The sequence below is a fragment of the Argiope bruennichi genome, chromosome 8 (genome assembly GCF_947563725.1).
Source record: "Argiope bruennichi chromosome 8, qqArgBrue1.1, whole genome shotgun sequence".
Lineage (NCBI taxonomy): Eukaryota > Metazoa > Arthropoda > Arachnida > Araneae > Araneidae > Argiope > Argiope bruennichi.
This window is the reverse complement of record NC_079158.1, coordinates 1,191,409-1,211,780: the sequence shown is the minus strand read 5'-3', so window position 1 is coordinate 1,211,780 and position 20,372 is coordinate 1,191,409. Positions and strand designations below refer to the sequence as shown.

General features: G+C 31.2%; 1 long non-coding RNA gene across 1 annotated transcript; it reads left to right on the top strand.

The window, feature by feature from the left end:
* Positions 1-329: 329 nt before the first annotated feature.
* LOC129981233 (uncharacterized) lies at positions 330-15,907 on the top strand. The gene is made up of 4 exons (XR_008785296.1): positions 330-860; positions 4,525-4,796; positions 12,690-13,358; positions 14,443-15,907. It is a non-coding gene; the product is annotated as an uncharacterized LOC129981233 (long non-coding RNA).
* The last annotated feature ends 4,465 nt before the right edge of the window (positions 15,908-20,372 follow it).

Below are 20,372 nucleotides of genomic sequence, written 5' to 3'. Positions count from 1 at the left end.
ATGTATCGTCAGTTCTGTATTCTTACATTTCTTATATTTTCGATCAAATATTGGCGGTCTTCGGCTTCCTACTTTTTTGTTGGAAATATTGTGTGGCTTAGTATTAATTACATCACTTTTGTATGATCCATTCGGGAAACGGAAGAAAGAAGACGAGTAACAAAATCCAGCTAGGACGAAGACTACATAACCAGCTCTTTGAAGTATTTAATAAAGTTTTTCCGGAACATGTCAGAAAATATTAGTTAGGATTCGGAGCCAAACAGTATCATGGTGTACCTTCATTGCCGCCTATGCTACTGAGTCCTCACTTTTTGATGTTCCTTAAGTGAAAATCCGCTTATAGCACATGGAATGATCACCTGTGATTGCTAACCATTTTACAGGCTACCTTTGTTTCACTTTGCCCTCATTTTCTACAAAATCCGAAAGATTTCTTTTCAAATATATCGAAATTATTCTTGCCTATTTAAAAATATTTATATTTACTGCGTTTGCCTCTTTAGGGTTCAAATTTGGATAATTATTTTTGTAGCCCTTTTTTAATATCGGCTTGTTGAGTAGCCACCTTGCATTTATCTTTGGAAGAAGAGAAGGATTGATGAGACATTTCAAGACTCTCAAAAACCGATAAATATTCTGAAGATTTGCTACTTCTCATTTTGTTGTTCCTTGTATAAGGTTGAAGACTGATTTTGTAAATTATAGAAAATGTCTGTATATATTCGAACTCGAAAGATAATGCAATTTATTAATGTCTATGGTACTACTGAATGTTTTAAATATCCCGAAGTCTTCAGTACTAGCAGGTACCATTTTTAAAACCTGTTCACTATAGATGCTGGACTAGATGATAATGGGTAAGCTGTGTTTTTTTTCCCGAGTTCACATGAATATAATAAAGAAATACGAGTATTTTATTTACTGAAGATTCGAACACTTTTTCGACTGAAATATCCATTCTCAATAAATTTCTTTTTTCTGAACAGGTTTATTGCATTATTTTGAATGTGTATCACAATTTATATAATTAATGAGTATACCATGACTGCTGTCATTTACTAAATTGAAATGAATCAATTTAAAATGTGAAAGTTGTTCATTAACTTTATGGAATTTAATTACTATGAAGTGTAATAATATTACATAGTTTAAATTTTTGTTGAATTAGTTTCTGGATTCGGGAAATTCAACTAAAAATTCGACAATACTATTCTACTAGGATAAAGTCAAGCGTTTCAGTTTTTCTTGGGAATATTTAATTCAAAATTCTATCAAAAACGAAGAATGTTCGAGATTCATCTTATAAATAAGTGTACAAAAAATTCATATAATAGAAAATTTTAGAACTTTCTTTTTATAAAAAAATATCAGATTTGAAAAAGCACCAAACTTGACAGAGTTCTTAGTTTTCATAAAACGGAAGAAATCTGAATGGAAAGTAAATAAAAAAATCATTCAAGCTAGTTTTGTGTATAACTGTTATTGAAGTTCACGAATACTTTCAAATAACTAATTTCTATTAAAGAAATAATTTATTTTCATGACTTTGAATATGATTTAGATACAAAAAATGAGAATAATCCAGTTCATCATTTCACCATTGTCCAAGTAGTTTTACTTGTTTATTTAACTTTTTAGTGAATAATTCGTATTCTTTTCAAAGTTAAAAAAATCTATAATGTTGCAGATAGTTGTAGTTTCACTTCTATTCGAAATTACTTTGCTTTGGCACATTATTGCCTCTCGTTCAATATAAGTGTAAAAAAAAGTGGACTGTAAAATTCCCCTGAATTCAAGTCTTTTCCGCATTTCAAGTCTTTTCCGCATTTCAAGTCTTTTCCGCATTTCAAGTCTTTTCCGCATTTCAAGTCTTTTCCGCATTTCAAGTCTTTTCCGCATTTCAAGTCTTTTCCGCATTTCAAGTCTTTTCCGCATTTCAAGTCTTTTCCGCATTTCAAGTCTTTTCCGCATTTCAAGTCTTTTCCGCATTTCAAGTCTTTTCCGCATTTCAAGTCTTTTCCGCATTTCAAGTCTTTTCCGCATTTCAAGTCTTTTCCGCATTTCAAGTCTTTTCCGCATTTCAAGTCTTTTCCGCATTTCAAGTCTTTTCCGCATTTCAAGTCTTTTCCGCATTTCAAGTCTTTTCCGCATTTCAAGTCTTTTCCGCATTTCAAGTCTTTTCCGCATTTCAAGTCTTTTCCGCATTTCAAGTCTTTTCCGCATTTCAAGTCTTTTCCGCATTTCAAGTCTTTTCCGCATTTCAAGTCTTTTCCGCATTTCAAGTCTTTTCCGCATTTCAAGTCTTTTCCGCATTTCAAGTCTTTTCCGCATTTCAAGTCTTTTCCGCATTTCAAGTCTTTTCCGCATTTCAAGTCTTTTCCGCATTTCAAGTCTTTTCCGCATTTCAAGTCTTTTCCGCATTTCAAGTCTTTTCCGCATTTCAAGTCTTTTCCGCATTTCAAGTCTTTTCCGCATTTCAAGTCTTTTCCGCATTTCAAGTCTTTTCCGCATTTCAAGTCTTTTCCGCATTTCAAGTCTTTTCCGCATTTCAAGTCTTTTCCGCATTTCAAGTCTTTTCCGCATTTCAAGTCTTTTCCGCATTTCAAGTCTTTTCCGCATTTCAAGTCTTTTCCGCATTTCAAGTCTTTTCCGCATTTCAAGTCTTTTCCGCATTTCAAGTCTTTTCCGCATTTCAAGTCTTTTCCGCATTTCAAGTCTTTTCCGCATTTCGAATACATCTGTTTTTGAGCAAATTAAAAACTTGTGCATGTCTTTCGCAAGATAAAATGAGAAATAATGTTAGGTTCTTGTATCAAGGATTTGATATCCACCAGCATTCAAATGAATTTGTTTGTGGCAGCTTAGTATCAAACTGATATAAAATGAGCAAAGCAATGTATTCCTTAATTCAAAATAATTTAGATGACAATTATCTGTATTTATACTACTAATAAAGATGAAAATCATTAGTAAGCTGAATTAGTATACAGAAAAGAAGCGTTGTTACTATTTCTTAAAACTAAAAAAAACTTGAAAAAATGAAACACGCTGAAAAAATAGAGTATCATTGAAAAAAAAATTTTGATTTCGTATAAAAATAGGTTTGTTATTTGTTCCAGAATGGCTGAAGAAACATTTTTTTATTAGTAGAAATAAATATGGGAATAAATTTAAATTTTAGTTAAAAATCTAAAATATGGGGGGGGGGAGAATGAATCTTTTTGTAAATGCCACGCCTCGGTAAGTTACTATTAGCCAAATTTAATCATTTCAGGTCCAAATGTCTGCACGAAGAGCTTTACATTCAATGCATAATGAGCGTCATCAATCCTCACAATTTATGGAAAGCTTACTGGAAAATTTCTAATGAGCAGCATAATGTAGGATGTAAATTTTAACAGTCCATGCTTCTAATAGCACTAAATTAATACGTTGTATGACATGGGATTAGAGGTGACAGATCCTCGACTTGGCTGCGATGCTAAGACTGGCTCGAAGAGGTTTTCTGAAATACAAGATTTGAAAGAATATGAATCTTTATAAATTTTTACCGTTTACCATCGTAAATACAAAGCTGTGAAAAAAAAGTAATGCTATATAAAACATATCAAAGTTTTGTTTATGTTTAAAATATAAACCCTTAATTTTTTGCATTTGCATTCTATAGTTTTATTTTTTTGATAGCACATCATGCAAAACCGTCGCAAAGCTCTAGTTTCGTGTCGTAGTTTTCTTTAAAAAAACACTTGAAATTGAGATTTCTATTTCTTCAATTCTATTACTATAACATTTTGTAAACGCATTCAGAGCCGTAGGCGTGACCGATGAATCTTGTGCAATAAAATTATATTATTACCACAGCTTACTTTGAAATATTATTTACAACAAGTAACATTTGTGGCATAAAACAGCTCACTGTGGTGCCACAGAAAAACCCTGTAAAACTAGTAACGCTTTCAAAGGTGCTAAGAAGAAACTCTTTAAATGTACATATGCGAAAATATATGTAGTAATGCCAATGAAAGTTATATTTCCTTCATCTTACGTAAAATGTTATTAAACGCACAGGACTGTAACATCGTTATGTTAGGGCAAGATCACGTTTTCTGCCATGCAGTGGGATGTTCATATATTTTAATATTCTATTGCGTCTTTAACATGCACGTTGCATTCTCATTTGGTGCAGCTTGGTCAGCTCTAGCCCTTGTGCAATGAAAAATTATTCATTCATTCTGTCACATTTCCTATGTTATTGTAAAGCTAAATAAAGCAACTCGAGGAGGAATGTTTACTATTATAAATAGTGGTTCGGTGGCCTAGATAAGAGACAGTGAAATTGCACTTTCTCAAGTTTAGTTCATTCCAAAATTTTATTCGTAATGCGAAATGACCGTAAAGCGAAAAAGAATTTTCGATATGAATCAATATAAAATATGTTCCAATTCGAAAAAAAATAGAAAAAATTTTCTGCAGTTTGTTTATAATTTGCGTAAATATTATAAATTGCATTTTCTCTTATAGCTCATCATTCCGCAAAGATTAAGTGTGAAGTAGAAGCGACACCTTCATCTTTATACCCAACTCTCCTGATGTGATGGATTTCATATATCGAAGTTATCGTCGCTGCCAAGTGTCGTCCTTTCGATTTCTTTTTGAAAATACAATACTGGATCCAAGCTGGTTTCGGAAAAGATCCCCATCTGAATCGCACCACACTGAACCAAGCCATTTTTAGATGGAAGAGGAAGATATTTTCTCTTGGATTTCCCATTCTATCGCATTAGACTAACCAGGTATGTCTATATAATTGTGGCATCTTACCCGCTTAGAGATTACATGCATCGAATATTCAGAAAGTATCAATGTTTCTTCCCTATTCTTTCAAAATACTAGATTCAGATTTTGTTGCCTTCCAAGAATTTACAAATCGAGCAAATTTAATTCCAATCAAGATAATTTTAAAAGAACACGAAAGGCAGTTTGAATACGGAGCAATCGAATTCTTTCAAAAATGAATGAACCGCAAAGCAAGAGTAACCTGGCAATAATTAAAATTCCCAGAAGTTAAAAACGAAAATTAAATATTTTCTGATACAATAATTATTAAAATCATTAAAGGGAATTTTCCAAAATCACAGAAAATGTTGTTCATTTTTATGCCAGTAATTTTCGCTATTTTTTTCTTATTCGGATATCAAACGCTCTCTAAATATGGATTCTTCATAAAATGCTTTCATTTAAATCCCGGTTTAGTTTCATTTCGGTATATTTCTAATTAATAATTCCTGTAGTTTCTACCTAATATTCAAACGTGATCTAGGTTTGCTGATTATATGCTGTTATTCCAACTTTTGCTTATGCATTGTGATATGGTAAATCGCGGATTGAGCAGTAAAAATTAAATTTTTCATCTGGATAAATTTGTTGTCAAAGTAAATTAATATTTAATCGAAAGGGGAATTTTGATGTTGTTGCGCTTAAAATTTAATTTCATAGTTGATACTTGATGTTAGGTCCAAAGCAGAATTTAATTGAATCCAAGATTAATTGTTTTGTAAGAAAAGGAATAAAATGTTGGTACATATTTTAAAACTCCAAGCATTAAAACAATTTCCTGCACTATAGAACTGAAAAATTTCAAATTTCCTATGTTTAGAGAAATGATTTAGTGTTAAATGCTTAAGAACATTTCGAAAATTCAAGGTAAAAATATGCGTGTTGTAAATGAAACTTTTCTTCTGAATGGTAAAAATATAAAAGCAAATTGGAAAAAATACTTTAACCGATTTTTTTTTTTTGAAATGATAAATTTCTGAGTGATAAGGCCATTTTCCAATTCTGTTCTATTGAAATTCTGATTTCCCTAACATTTCATAGGATGTCAAATAGCATTACTTTGTAGTAGGTGTTATTGAGGATGAATGAAGTGCTTTTCGTTAATTTCGAATCCGTAGTGCCTGATATTGCCGATCGTTACCTTCAACATTCTCTCTCTGTTCGAACTAATTCTTTCTCTTTAAATTTTCTTCAATGGCACACTACTGTTTCACATTAAAATGAAATTCCTTTTTATTAGTAGTGTAGGTCTCCCCTTTTTATTTTGATATCATTCATGTAAGTTTATATTAATGGAAAAAATCTAAATTGCATCAACATATTTGATATTTTTGAATATTTATATACTAAGAGCTATTTGGTTAATATTGTCCGCTTTCATTTCGTTGGAATTGTCTTTATTCAATCAAATCATGAATTCTCGGACATGCTATTACTTGAAATGAGATGTTTTAACATTTCAGAGGGTGTATTTTTATCGTTTTCCGCCTGAAAATTACTTTGTTAAATAAACGTTAAAATTCAATGTTATTAGCTGAAATTTTAAAAAATACTTTGTCTTGTCATTTAAGTGCCACTAATATCTGAAATTTCTGTTTGTATGTTTTAAAGTGTAATTTTAAAGCAATTCCAAGGAAAATGTTAATAGTGCTCCATGCTTTACGTCAGATTCGTGCATCCAAATACGTGCTTTTAAATTTAAGTGTCGAACCATTCGTGTATTATCCAAAGCAAACAGCATTTTAATTAAAATTTGATTTATTCATAATGTAATTTGATTGCAATGAGCCGAATTTTTCTGAGTTCAGAGACATAATCGGGAATTGATGGAGATCAGATTTGGACAAGCTGGTATTGAGAGAAATCCAATATTAAAATTCATAAATTGTCTGGGAAAGCCGTATAGAGTATAGGAAATATTTTTATGGAATTTCGAAAGTTAATACTCATTTGCATATGACGAATCCTGTTTTATTTACTACTAGCCACCTTTGGCGGTCAGCCGGTTCGCCAATCTTAATGTTCGTTAAAATTTAATAATTAAATATTTTATCCAATTCCTACTTTAATAGCTTCTTCATCAAAATATTTTAAAACTTCAAATTTTGATAGTCATATAATTCACTCGTAATATTATAAAGGCCTTCAGTCATAATGTAATATATATCTCTCTAATTTTCTGTTAGCTCCTCTAGAATTTATGCCTTAAATTAAACTGGAAAGGATTAATTGGCAATTAATATAACAATATTTTTTACTGAAACGAAGCATTTTTTTTATAATATGATTACTAAAAACAGTCACTGAGGGTTTAAAATTTAATGGACACTAAAAAAATACCTTTCTTAATTTATGTAATATCTCAAGAATTTGTCAACAAAATGTTCTCAGATTCATCATGAGCAAATTAATTAACAGTGCTTAATTTTAAATGCATCAAACATTAAGAAAATAAAATGAATCGTTTGAAATAATCGGTCGAAAAATCTTTAGCCTAGCCTCATTAGCATGGGAAAACTTAAGCCTTACTCATTTGGAGGTGGGGAAAATGTGAATTTTTTTTGGCGGGAAAGCAAGTTTTTAATTAATAATTAAAATTCTAATTAAAAATTCAAAAACGGGACTTCAGGTGCATACACCAAGGTATACATGTACCAAATTTGGTAGTTGTAGGTCAAACGGTCTGGCCTGTAGAGCGCCAACACGCACACACACATTGAGCTTTATATAAGTATAGATTTCCCTGCTTTAGTAAATATGTAGCTCATCAAAACCATCATAAAGAAACCCTGGGTTCGGTATTTTTTAAATTCTGTTTTCGTGTTCATTTCAATGCAAAATATTTGATCTCCTTGACGCAATGAGGAGTATTGTCGTTCGTTTTGTTCTCATTTTGAAATGCATAATGCGAATGAGAAAATTGCCTAGTGCTGCACATTTTTCACGTCTCATGTTACGCACAGATATATTGTGAGGAAGAGAATTAATGCACTTTATTGGAGTATATTGTGTCTGAAGCCTAATCTTTGCAATGGCGAATTATGCAGTGAATGGAGAAAGCAATGAATACAACATAATCGAATGTGGAAAGGGTCAATGGGAAATATGAAAGCGTGGCAAGTCATTTCGCCATCTATTGTGTTGTAAAACAGAAATGATTCACTCGTCCTTATTCGGATGATGTATGTAAAATTGAGAAGCGGAAATTTATGGAGTTATCGGCATGAGTAATGGCGTGTGTGAGAGTATGGGAATTGTGGCCTGAGGCTGGTGTTAGCAGTAGGTGTTGCTTTGAGAGAATCATGGAGCGGTGGAGTAGCTTGCGAATTCTGGTTTCGGAACACGGGGGGGGGGGGTGACGGCATAGATGTGTGTGGGATTGCAATCTATTTCGAGGGTGGTGCTAGAAGCGGGTTGTGTAATTTCGAGGGTGGTGTTGGAAGCTGCGTGGGTAATGTGTGTGACTGTGGATTGTAATGTCGAGGGTGGAGTTGGAAGCGGCGTGGGTAATGTGTGTGACTGTGGATTGTAATGTCGAGGGTGGAGTTGGAAGCGGCGTGGGTAATGTGTGTGACTGTGGATTGTAATGTCGAGGGTGGAGTTGGAAGCGGCGTGGGTAATGCGTGTGACTGTGGATTGTAATGTCGAGGGTGGTGTTGGAAGCGGCGTGGGTAATGCGTGTGACTGTGGATTGTAATGTCGAGGGTGGAGTTGGAAGCGGCGTGGGTAATGCGTGTGACTGTGGATTGTAATGTCGAGGGTGGAGTTGGAAGCGGCGTGGGTAATGTGTGTGAGTGTGGATTGTAATGTCGAGGGTGGAGTTGGAAGCGGCGTGGGTAATGTGTGTGAGTGTGGATTGTAATGTCGAGGGTGGAGTTGGAACCGGCGTGGGTAATGTGTGTGAGTGTGGATTGTAATGTCGAGGGTGGTGTTGGAAGCGGCGTGGGTAATGTGTGTGAGTGTGGATTGTAATGTCGAGGGTGGTGTTGGAAGCGGCGTGGGTAATGTGTGTGAGTGTGGATTGTAATGTCGAGGGTGGTGTTGGAAGCGGCGTGGGTAATGTGTGTGAGTGTGGATTGTAATGTCGAGGGTGGTGTTGGAAGCGGCGTGGGTAATGTGTGTGAGTGTGGATTGTAATGTCGAGGGTGGTGTTGGAAGACTCGTGGGTAATGTGTGTGAGTGTGGATTGTAATGTCGAGGGTGGTATTGGAAGCGGCATGGGTATTGCGTGTGTAAATTGTGATTTTGAAGTTTTGGCGCAGTGTATGAAATGTGTGTGTCAGAATTGTGAAAATAGAAAATGTTAAATGGAAAAATGGTGCCGATATTGTGTATTTCATAAGAATAAGCTACTTCATCTATTTCAGCGTAGCTTAGTTTGACATTACGAACAATATTTCGATAGAACGCAAGACAATTCGAAGTAGAAAAGTAATGCGAAATGAAGCTTAACAGAATGCTTAGTCAATTCTTAAATGTTAAATCCAGTTCATTTCTGAAGGCCTTTGTTAATAATTAAAACAAAAACATTTTGAATTTGAATTCCACCAATCCAGCAGTTATGGATTTTTTTATGGGTATATGACTGATTAATAATGCCGAGTTCCCACTCTGCCTTGGAATATTCTCCCGTCAGAAGAAAGATTGAACAATCAATTAACAGATAAATCGAGTGAACTAATGAAATTTGCTTCGTGACATTATTTCCGAAAATCTCTCATAATGAGAACTCTCAGCTCAAGACAACAAATGCAATTCATAAAGATTGTAGCCAATAAATGTAGTAAATTTTTAATGGTTGAGTAGTATCGACACATAGCATTTTAATGCTTACATTCTGAGGAGCAGAAATAAATTAAATTCATATTTCGTTAAATTTGATAGGAGTCCTAAAAAAATTCGCTCTTTTCCCCATAAAATTTCAAATACTATTAAAATGAAAATATTTATTTCATGGACGTTACAGATTTTCTAGAAAATTTCTTCGAATAATACTTATTCTCATTTGGAAGGGCTTAAGAGGACTTTTAACTGGAATGAAGCTTAGGTTAATTTCAAAATTTCTATACTTTCAAGTAAGTTTATTTTAATTGTATTTTAAATTTAAACGCGCAGTTCTTGCAATATAGAACAATAATTGCTCCTTTTCCATAATGTTCAATCATGAAACATTTCGCTCTTTTAACCACCCTTCTTTCTCCGTCTTGGAATTAAAATCCCTATCTAATATGAAAGTAATCTTGTGGGCCTCGGCTATTTAATATTCTATATATTCATTATTCTTCTAATTGATATAACAATTTCACATCCCATGAAAAAAAGTTTTGATTGAGGCTTGCATTGTCGATCAACCGTAAACTGATAAGCTATTTCTGATGTTGAAGGCATGTCATTTCTTCTGAATAGAGTAGCTCGGCTTATTTGAACTTCTCTCCTCCCAGAATTTAGAAACAATTTAGTTCGCTCCATATCGCAACAGAAAGGAAGTTTGAATAACCTCATATATCGAATGCGGGGAGAATTTCACTAACTTTCAATGAAAATAAGTAATTGGCTGGAGCATCGATAGGAAAACTTGGGTAATCGAGCTTTAGAGATAAAAAATAAACATTTTTAAATGTAGCTATTCTAATTTTATTTATACAAATTTGGTATTGAACCTCTTTGAACTTAAACATGTAAAAAAAATCATTTTCATAAAATTTTTAAAAATATGAAATGTTTTAAGACAAAGACGTAGTTTGAAAGCAACGTTGCTTGTTGTAAACAAAAAAAGCACAATTTGATCACTTTTCTGCAATTCACCTTCAAAAATTTAAAAACGGTAATCTTTACTTTCTGAATTGAATTACAGTTATGTTTTGAACCTTGAGCTTCAGCGCAGATTATCCTACAAAAGTATCTTGTACTAGAATAATATCTATATAAAAACGGTAATCGCTAGCAATGAGTTGCCGCTGAACTATTTTTAACTATTTGAAACTTTCTAAGATGAATTAAAATATACACGCTTGATGGACGCTTAGATAGAATGAGGAAGAAACATTAATAGTCTCTGGATATTCCATGCATGTGGCTTCTAAACGACGTGAGTGCCAGAATTATATGGGTTTTACATGGTAAAGGCTAATGACAGAGACAAGAACCATGGTGATTGTTTTCTTGTGCCTTTTTCTACAAATGTGCCGATTGAATGAATGTTAAGTTGGCATCTTCAATGTGTAAAAATGATTGGAACATTAGATCTTGAATTTAAACTGTTTCACTAAACCACATAGTTTCTGTTAGATTCATTACATTTTTTAATCATTTGAGTGAAATGGAAAGTCACAGAAATCATTAAAGAAGCAGATTAGCCGTTTAATGGGAACAATTGCACAACGTCATTCACCATAAGAAGAGGGAGGGACTGCCTTTACAGCTTTTGGCAAAAAGCACGGATAGTAGCTGCCCAGATGGCCAAAAAAAAATTTGTTTCACACAAAGTAATATCGGTAAGTTATGCTATTTATGATAATTGTTATATCGAAATGAAGATTAAATAAAATCGTTTGATTTTATGCAATGGTAAAAGGAACTATAAAAATGTATTCATTTTATTGCATCATTTATTCATAGGCTGGATAACTTTTGACGCTTAATAGATACTAATTTGCGTGATAAAGATATGATGCCAAACACCGTATTTTCTCAGTTCCATACACATGTCATCTATATCAATTTTGCTGGATGCGAGGAAGTATTCGCTTAAGATACGTCTATGTATCCAAAGGCACAGTAAGTACTCGAATTTTATTAATGAAACTGACAAAACGATATGGCATTTGGAAGTTATTTTAATTTGTTCATCAAGAAAGCAAGTTTCTGGTGGGAAAAAAAATGCGAAATATAATTATTTGAAAGCATTTATCAAAATTGATTCCTCCTAGTATAAGAACTACAAGAATTTGAATATTAAATGCATGTAATCCATGAGCCAAATTTCGATAGTTGTGTTTCCAAGTAATTACTCGCCTGAAAGGGGAGTCTGCTTGGAATGGTCATCTGCATGTCATCATCGCTAGAAAAATATTTCTTGGCCAGGAACCCTTTCAAATAACCGGTTCCAGCACCTATGAAAAGGTAAAAATATTTGTAGGTAATTTTGTATTGTTTCTGTATGGGCCAAAGTGAAACTTTCTTTCTAGTATGACCAAACGTATTGCTATTAAGAAAAATATATTAATTTTCTTTCAGATTCTTCATTTGTTGTAACAGTAGATGTTTAAGATCATTAAATTCTTGTTTAAGCATCTATTTAAGAAATTTTATAAAATTAAAATTGCAGCCTTACAAAATTAAAATTGATTTGTTTTTAAATGAAATTTCATATTTTATCTCGATGCATAATATGGCTTTTTATTAGAAGAGCATTCTAACTAAAATTCGTTTTCATATAAACCTTATGATATAAAGTATAATCAATAATTCTGCTTGAAGAATAATTAATAAACTGGATGCTCCATTTATTTTCTCTAAATGAATAGGCGTATCGCTAGAAAAAAAATAATTAGAATCGTCTTTTTTAAAAGAAGAAATGAAATGGGTGGGTGAAATGTTTTACTAATGTATTTCAAATACGAAAAGATTTTAAAAATTTTCAAGTCATTTTTCCTTTAACTAAAATTTTCTTAGTTAAAAAACAGTTAATTTTTTTCCATAAATAAACTCGCTGGCAAATTCTTTTCGAGAGTTTGAATTACCGGTGCAGATTAAAAGTGCAAAATTGTAATTGCATATACTCCTGCATTTCATGGTATTCTTGATGGATGGTTTCATATCTGTTGATTTAAATTATTTAATTTTTTCAGATTGACATGTTTTGACCGAAATGACCATGGCTCAACAGGAAATATCTGGAACCTACAAGTGGATTTTGGAATTTGGACCCTTTTCAAATTAAATTATGGTCAGAGATCCAACAGATATAATTGATAGTTTCAAAAGCTAGGAATATTAAACCAAGTTCAAAATGCATCGCCTTTAATACTCGCAAATTATCAAGACTTAAATTCAGTCTGCACAGTGGATTGAAAGTGAAAGGTTTATGATCTCTCCATATACCAGACAAGTGGTTTCAAAGAAACGAGGGCAAAATCATGTGGATTTAACATGTGTAATCCGTGATAGAAGAAAATAACCATGAAGATTTCTTCTTATTAAACTATGGAATCAATGTTAATTTGGAGGATTTTTTTTTGTGCAATGACAGCAAGAACTTGTGAGATAACATCCGTTTGCTCCAGTTTACTTGTACTTAAATACTTGGGTGAAATAGAACGTCATATAAAGCAAACAAAGATCAACTAATCTGCATTTGATTCTACAGCAGCGCACTGTGCAAAGAATACATCTGATGTCATCTATTTGAATAACGAAACTCCATCTGTGGAATGAAAGGCCTTTTCAGTTCCAGCTACAAACTCTATATACAAAGGATGTCTGGATGCACAGGAAAGAACGGTACTGAAGTGATTTCGGTAAGTTTTGCAAATTAAGATAACTGTCGTATTAAAATGAAGATTGTATCCAATCATTTGAATCGACTGTCAAATAACTAACAATGTACTTTTTCATTTTGTTAGTTATTTTAATAGGTTAGACAATTTACCGATGCAATTTTTCTGGGAAAAAACGCATCCGCACTTGGTATGTTACGACTTTTTCGATTCCATACTCACGCCCTCAATACACATTAATTGTGCTTATTTCATGGAAAATATTCTCAAGATGACATGCTAAATTCCTGAATTATAATAGAAATATCAGATTTGACATTTGATCATTTTATTTGAGATTTTCAAGAGATATGTTGCATGGCCAGAAATCTCTTCAAACCTACGGATGTGATAAATAAGTAAAATATGTTCCAGTGTAATTTTGTTTCAAGTCTTATTTCATCCTCCAATTAACTCATTTTTTAGAACGAATCAAACATATTGCAGTTGATATTTAAAATATTATCTTAGTTAATCGTAGTAAGTAATCGGTACATACTTGTATCAGTTAGGTTATTTTCAAGTATTTAAATAAACCAGAAAATTTCATCTACAAACCTACGAAAGAAATACTTTTCAAGCAAAACTTTGGACTATGTTTTGTCTTATGCACGAAAGCGTCTGCTTTGGAGCCTAAGTGGCTTTTGAGAACATTTTGACGACTTTGCAAAATAACCTACTGTATTCAGAAGAATAACCAGTGACGGCAGTTATTGGACGGTTGTTTCAGCATCCATTATTAGCGCCACTTCTAATCCTTGGAGAATAAACTTTTTCGGAAAATTCAGGAACGAAATATTTTTTATTTAGCTAATGATTTAAGTGAAACTTTAATATAAATGTAAATTTCAAAAAGCGAAATGGTAAGTAAGCCGAAGTGTTAATTAATCTACATTTTAAAATTTTTATTTTCATTTCTATGTATAACAAAATTGTAAGCAAATTCTTTTATGGAACAACTGGATAATTGATTTAAAGTGCAAAATTAAGTCACTTCTACTCCAGAATTTAAAGATATTCTAGATATTTTCAGATATATATTAATTCAAATATTTAATATTTTCAGATATTAACAGGAGTTGGCCGAAATGATAGCGGTAAAACGGATGGCATTCAGAATCTTCATCAAGCGAATATTAGAACTCGGTGCCTTTAAAAGGAAATATTGGATGGCGATCCAACAGATGCAGCTTGTGTCTTTGGTCTGATATTAGAGCAAACCCAAAATGAGTATTTTGTGCCAATATATTATCAATGATATGCATGGTGGAAATGTAAATGTATATGTAGTTAACATTACTTGAGGATATCAATACATCTCTGAAATACTTTGTTCTTCTATTTTAAGGTGTTGAATATTTATATATTTTTGGAGAATTCTTTCAATCAATGCGTAATTGTTCTTGAACTTGGAATTCTTGGAACTTGGAAAAGGTTGAAGTGCATGGAATGTAAATCGTTCAAAGCCTGTGTTTGGCATATGAATCAATATTTCTTAACTGTTCTGGAAATTGTTATGCATATGTCCATTTTAATAGCTTCTGGTACATTATATTTCCTTCAAAGTGGATATTTGTATTCTACTCTTTTAGACACAAGTATTTTTTTAAATATTATAGACATATGAAACATTTTTATGGATAAATTAAAATTTGATAGTGTGTTTGATTTTTTGCTGAATATCTAAAACCAATTTCCATCAATTTTTCTTTCAACGCGTATAAAATTGACTTCAAAATTTCATTTGTAACCATACTGTTATTAGAAGTTAACAAGTCGAACTTTTGTTACTCTCCCAGCAATATAGCCAGTGATCTCAACCACTGTCACAGAATTGAAATAAAAAATATATAACGCCTTAATTTGCATTTGACATTTCTCCATTGTCAACGGAGAATACACTTTCATGATATTGGATGATTTGTTAACATTCTTTTTCATCATCGATTGCATTATTAAAATTCTAAAAATTTAATTTTTTGTCAACCGATTAGGTGTTATTCCTTCTCATCAACATAATTGTTTGTAGACAGTTTTCAATTTTTTGACAGATTTTACAAAGTAGTCTTTCTTTATTTTCATTTATTACTGAATGTCAAAGATCGCGAAAGCAATTTCATTCATTTTTCCTGAATAGAAATTTAAATATAGTGTCAAAGATCATTATTTGAAATTTAATTTCAACACTTTGAGAAATTTTATCACGATTTTTGTAGCTATATTAATCAAATATCTGTACATTGCATCCATTTTCAATTATTTTTTTAAATCAAGATTCTATTCTTATTAAATTTATTAAAAATTGGTGATAATAAATGATTAATAGAACTTCACTTTGTGACTATGAAATAAGTTACCACAAACTCAGTATATTTAGTGTAATGGCTATGTGCGTATAATTCTGATTTAGGAAATATTTTTTTTTTCTATAAGGGTCTTAACATTAGCCTTTGAAATATTGTTTTATAATTTTTTTATTAAAATTTTGATCTGAAAGCAAAATTTGTGAAAATGAAATTTGCTTTAATATGTATCTGCATGTTTATCTAGTTTAAAATATATCAAAAATCACTGCTGTCAATGGCCGGAGAAACGCGTCTGTATCCTGTATGAAAGAAATGGCAAAAAAAATGCGTTGTCCACATGTCTACTTTGTTTTCTTAAAGATTATTTGAAATTTAAATATTTTCCCATAAATATGGCTGAAATTTATGTTTGCCTACGTGAAACAGTATTGTGCATTGCAAAGATATTTTATGTTTATATATTGAATTTGGTAATATTAATTATTGGAACTGTAATTATTCTTAAATAATGCGATATGATAGTGCTTTCTTCTCTTTTCATTAACTTTCACATTTGAATAATCGTAAAATGCACAGCATTCATTTTTCCTGAACAGAAATTTAAAAACATATCAATGATCGTTAATTTGTAACCTAATTTCAATACTTTCAGAAAAATTTTAACATAGTATTTGTAATTATATTAAATAAGCATCTGTTCATTGCATCCATTTGCAGTTAGGCTTTTAAAAAATATTTTATTCTTGTTAAATTTATTTTAAGTAAATTAATGATAAATTTATTTAAAAAAAAGTTAGCATTTCAAGTTCACCATTAATCTTATAATAAGTAATGATTTCTAAATCTCGCCATTTTGGCCTTCAATTTTACTTCCATCCGCGGATAGAGGATACTTTGATTGACTCGGCCGGCCAGCCAATCAAAATGTCCTTCGATTCTTCGAAGGCATTTGATCATTGTGCCTGATCATCACAATGATCTATGTACCTTAGAAGAAAATGATTCTCGCGCTTGATTAGCAAGAATCAAAATTTCTAAAAATCTACTCGAGTATAATAAAATATTAGTTGAGGGGAAAAAAGTGAATGGATGCGATGAATGTTGAATAATGTAGGTAAGATTGCTTTCTTTTATTAATAATACGAGTAAATTAAGTTTTATGAGCTTTTCAGAAGATTTTAATTTCAATTTTTATTCCAAGTTATTTAATAAAATATTAAATTATCACTTATTCTAAATTGAATTATGCATTGGAAAAATCTTAGAATGAATGTTCAATTTATATACTATCCTTAAATAATAATTTATATAAATGTGTTTCTTTAATTACATTTTAATAATCAATGCTTGTATTAAATTTTCCATTTCAAGTATGTCAATTTTATGTTAACTGAGTACTTTTATTTTCAAAATTGTTTGAATTCCTTTTAAGCTTTTTGTATAAGACAGCAGTTTGATACCTGTTTAATTTGATATCTGTACTGAATTCTTAATTCAATGCGTTTGTCCTACTTTTTATGTTGTAGTAATTTTGTAAACGATCAATTGTTGTATATTAAACTTGCAAATAAAGTTTGTGTATTTAGAATTCATTTTGTATTTAATTGCCAAATATTCTTGTCTCCTTTCGAATAATTGTTTCGATAAACGTATTAAATTTCTTGAAAGCCACTCCTATAACAAATCCGTGAACTGAATATAAGACGTACATACATACATCCAAGTCCTTTGAAGAATATTGAGTTAATTTAAATTAAAAGTAGAAAAGCACAAGATGAATGAATAGATTTGTTTCCATCCTTTACCTTAAATGATTTCATTATTTTCAAACGTAAATTAGTTGCATGTAAATCATTGGGATTTAATTCGCTAGTTTAATGAAAGAGTATAGATAAAAAGTTAGAAATAGGCCATGCTCTAGTAATGCATTAGTAGAATTTGACAAATTGGAACTTTTGTCTGCTTTTTAACAATGTGTTCATAGAAATTTCATTATGTTTGCCGTATTCATCTGCTTTCGAATTTCAAACTAAAAACTAATAGTATGTTCGTTCCTGATAGTGAAAGGGTAAATTTAAGATCTTGCTGAAGAATGCATTTTTAGGTACTTTGAACTGGTTAGATGTGAATTTTAAAGTTTGCTTTGAAGTTTCGTTGTTATTTTTCATATTAATTTATCTGAAAATAAATTAAAATGTTCTTTTATTACTTTCTTAAAATCTGTTATTAAATATTACATATAGTATATATCATTTAAATATTATTTTTAATTTGATATCCTGATTACTACTCTTTTCCGCTTTGTAAATTGTGACAGATAGCGAATTTTTATTGTAGTGAAAAATTTTTCTTTTTGTCAGTTAAAGAATTGTAATATTTTATATTATGAATATCTTCTGGTCTTCGTTCTAGATTAAATGACTAACTATTAAACGATCCTAAGAGTGCGAAATGTCACATAAATGAAAATTGCATTATTATAAACTTAAATATTTTATCAAATAATGAACAGAAAAATAATTTTATTGAATCGGGAAGTCAAAACAAAAATGGTAAATGTGCGAGGTATAGGTAGAAAATCTTTCAATGAATTGAAATCGTAATTCTATTTATAATTCATCTAAATTTTATTTTAAAAAATATTTGCAATTTTGGAGGAAAAACTACCATTAAAGCTCTCACCGGGAACAGCTTTCTCCGAGTGTACTATTCTAAACAGCCATAAAATATCATAGGGGGAAAATAATTCGGCTTTAAATTTATACGAATGGAAGGGAGATTTCTGAAGGATTATTTCAAAGCATTTAAAGCATTTATTTTGTACAAAAAATACACGGAGACATTATAGTAAATTAATTAAAAAGAAAACTGAAGAAGGTTAGGAACGGTATCGGAATGATTCTCAATAAAGAAGCATCCATGACGCAAAGGTCCAATATCTGACGCATATGCGACTTGGACAGCTTACATAATGGCAGATTTTATTTTAGGAGAAAAGGAAAATAAGAGGTTTATTTCTAATACTATGAAAATTCTATTTTGTATGCAGAATATATATATAATATACTACTACAAGAGCAAATATTTTAATTCACGAAAAAAAATGATTCCAATGTAAAAATAAATGTATGTATTAATACTACTTTAAAATATTTTCTTGTTTTGTCTTAACATTATGGACAAAAAAGTAATACCATAAAAATGTGAGATACCGAAGGGGATATTTTAGATAATTTGGAATTTAAACTGCATTCATAATTTTTATTGACATATTGAAATTGCGTTTTGCAAGTCTTCAGTTCGAATCCCGAAATCAAGGAATTTTTTTTATATTTTTAATTTCTTTTTTCTTAAATTTATTTTCGGTATTTTTATTCCCACACTTACTATGAACTTTTCCAAATCTTATACTTATAAAATAAAATTTAATGTCAAAATATTTCTATGGTCAAGAGAAATTTTAGGAGTCAAGTTCACGCACATGCGCAGAATTCATTCCTATTCAAAACATTGCACTTTTGGATCAATTTGACACCTCGTTAAAACTTTTAGTGGATAATCATAATGAGAGTCTCAGACCATTCAGACACTCTGCGGGTACGGAGCTTCGTGGCCATATCCACAGAGCGAGACGCTTAGTTTTGCTGGTCTTCAGTTTGAGTCTTGAATATGAGAATTTTTTTAATATATATGTACATTTTTTAAAATTTATTTTGGGTATTTTTATCCAATATTTCCATAATTACTATGAACTATTCCAAACCTTATACTACTAAAATAAAATTTAATGTCAAATTATTTCTATATTCAAGAGAAATTTTAGGATTCAAGTTCACGCACATGCGTAAATTCATTCCTATTTAAAGCATTGTACTTTTAGACCAGATTGACTCCGTGTTAAAACTTTCAGTGGATAATCATAATGAGAGTCTTAGACCATTCAGACGCTCACCGGGTACGAAGCTTCGTGGCTTGATAATCAGAACGAGCCGCTTAGTTTTAATGGTCTTCAGTTCGAGTTTCAAAAATGACAATTTTTTAAATATATTTTTCTTTTCTTTATAAAAAAAATTTATTTCAGATATTTTTATCCATTGTTCCCACACTTACTACGAACATTTCGAAATCTTAATACTACTAAAATAAAATTTATTGTCAAAATATTTGTATATTCAAGAAAAATTTGAGGAGTCCAGTTCACGCACCTGCTCAGAATTCATTCCTATTCAAAATATTGTTTTTTTATACCAGATTGACACCGTGTTAAAACTTTTAGTGAATAATCATAATGAGAATCTTAGACCATTCAGACGCTTAGCGCGGAAGAAGCTTCGTGGCCAGATCGGCAGTACGAGCTACATAGCTTTGCTGGTCTTCAGTTCGAGTCTCGAAAATGAGAACTTTTTTAATATATTTTTCTTTTCTTTTTTTTTAAAATTTACTTTAGATATTTTTATCCATCATTCCCACACTTACTACGAACTTTTCCAAATCTTATACTACTAAAATAAAATTTATTTTCAAAATATTTTTATATTCAAGAGAAATTTAATCAGTCAAGTTCACGCATATACGCAGAATTCATTCCTATTCAAAACATTGTGCTTTTAGACCAGATTGACACCATGTTAAAACTTTTAGTAGATAATCATAATGAGAGTCTTAGACCATTCAGACGCTTAGCGGGTAC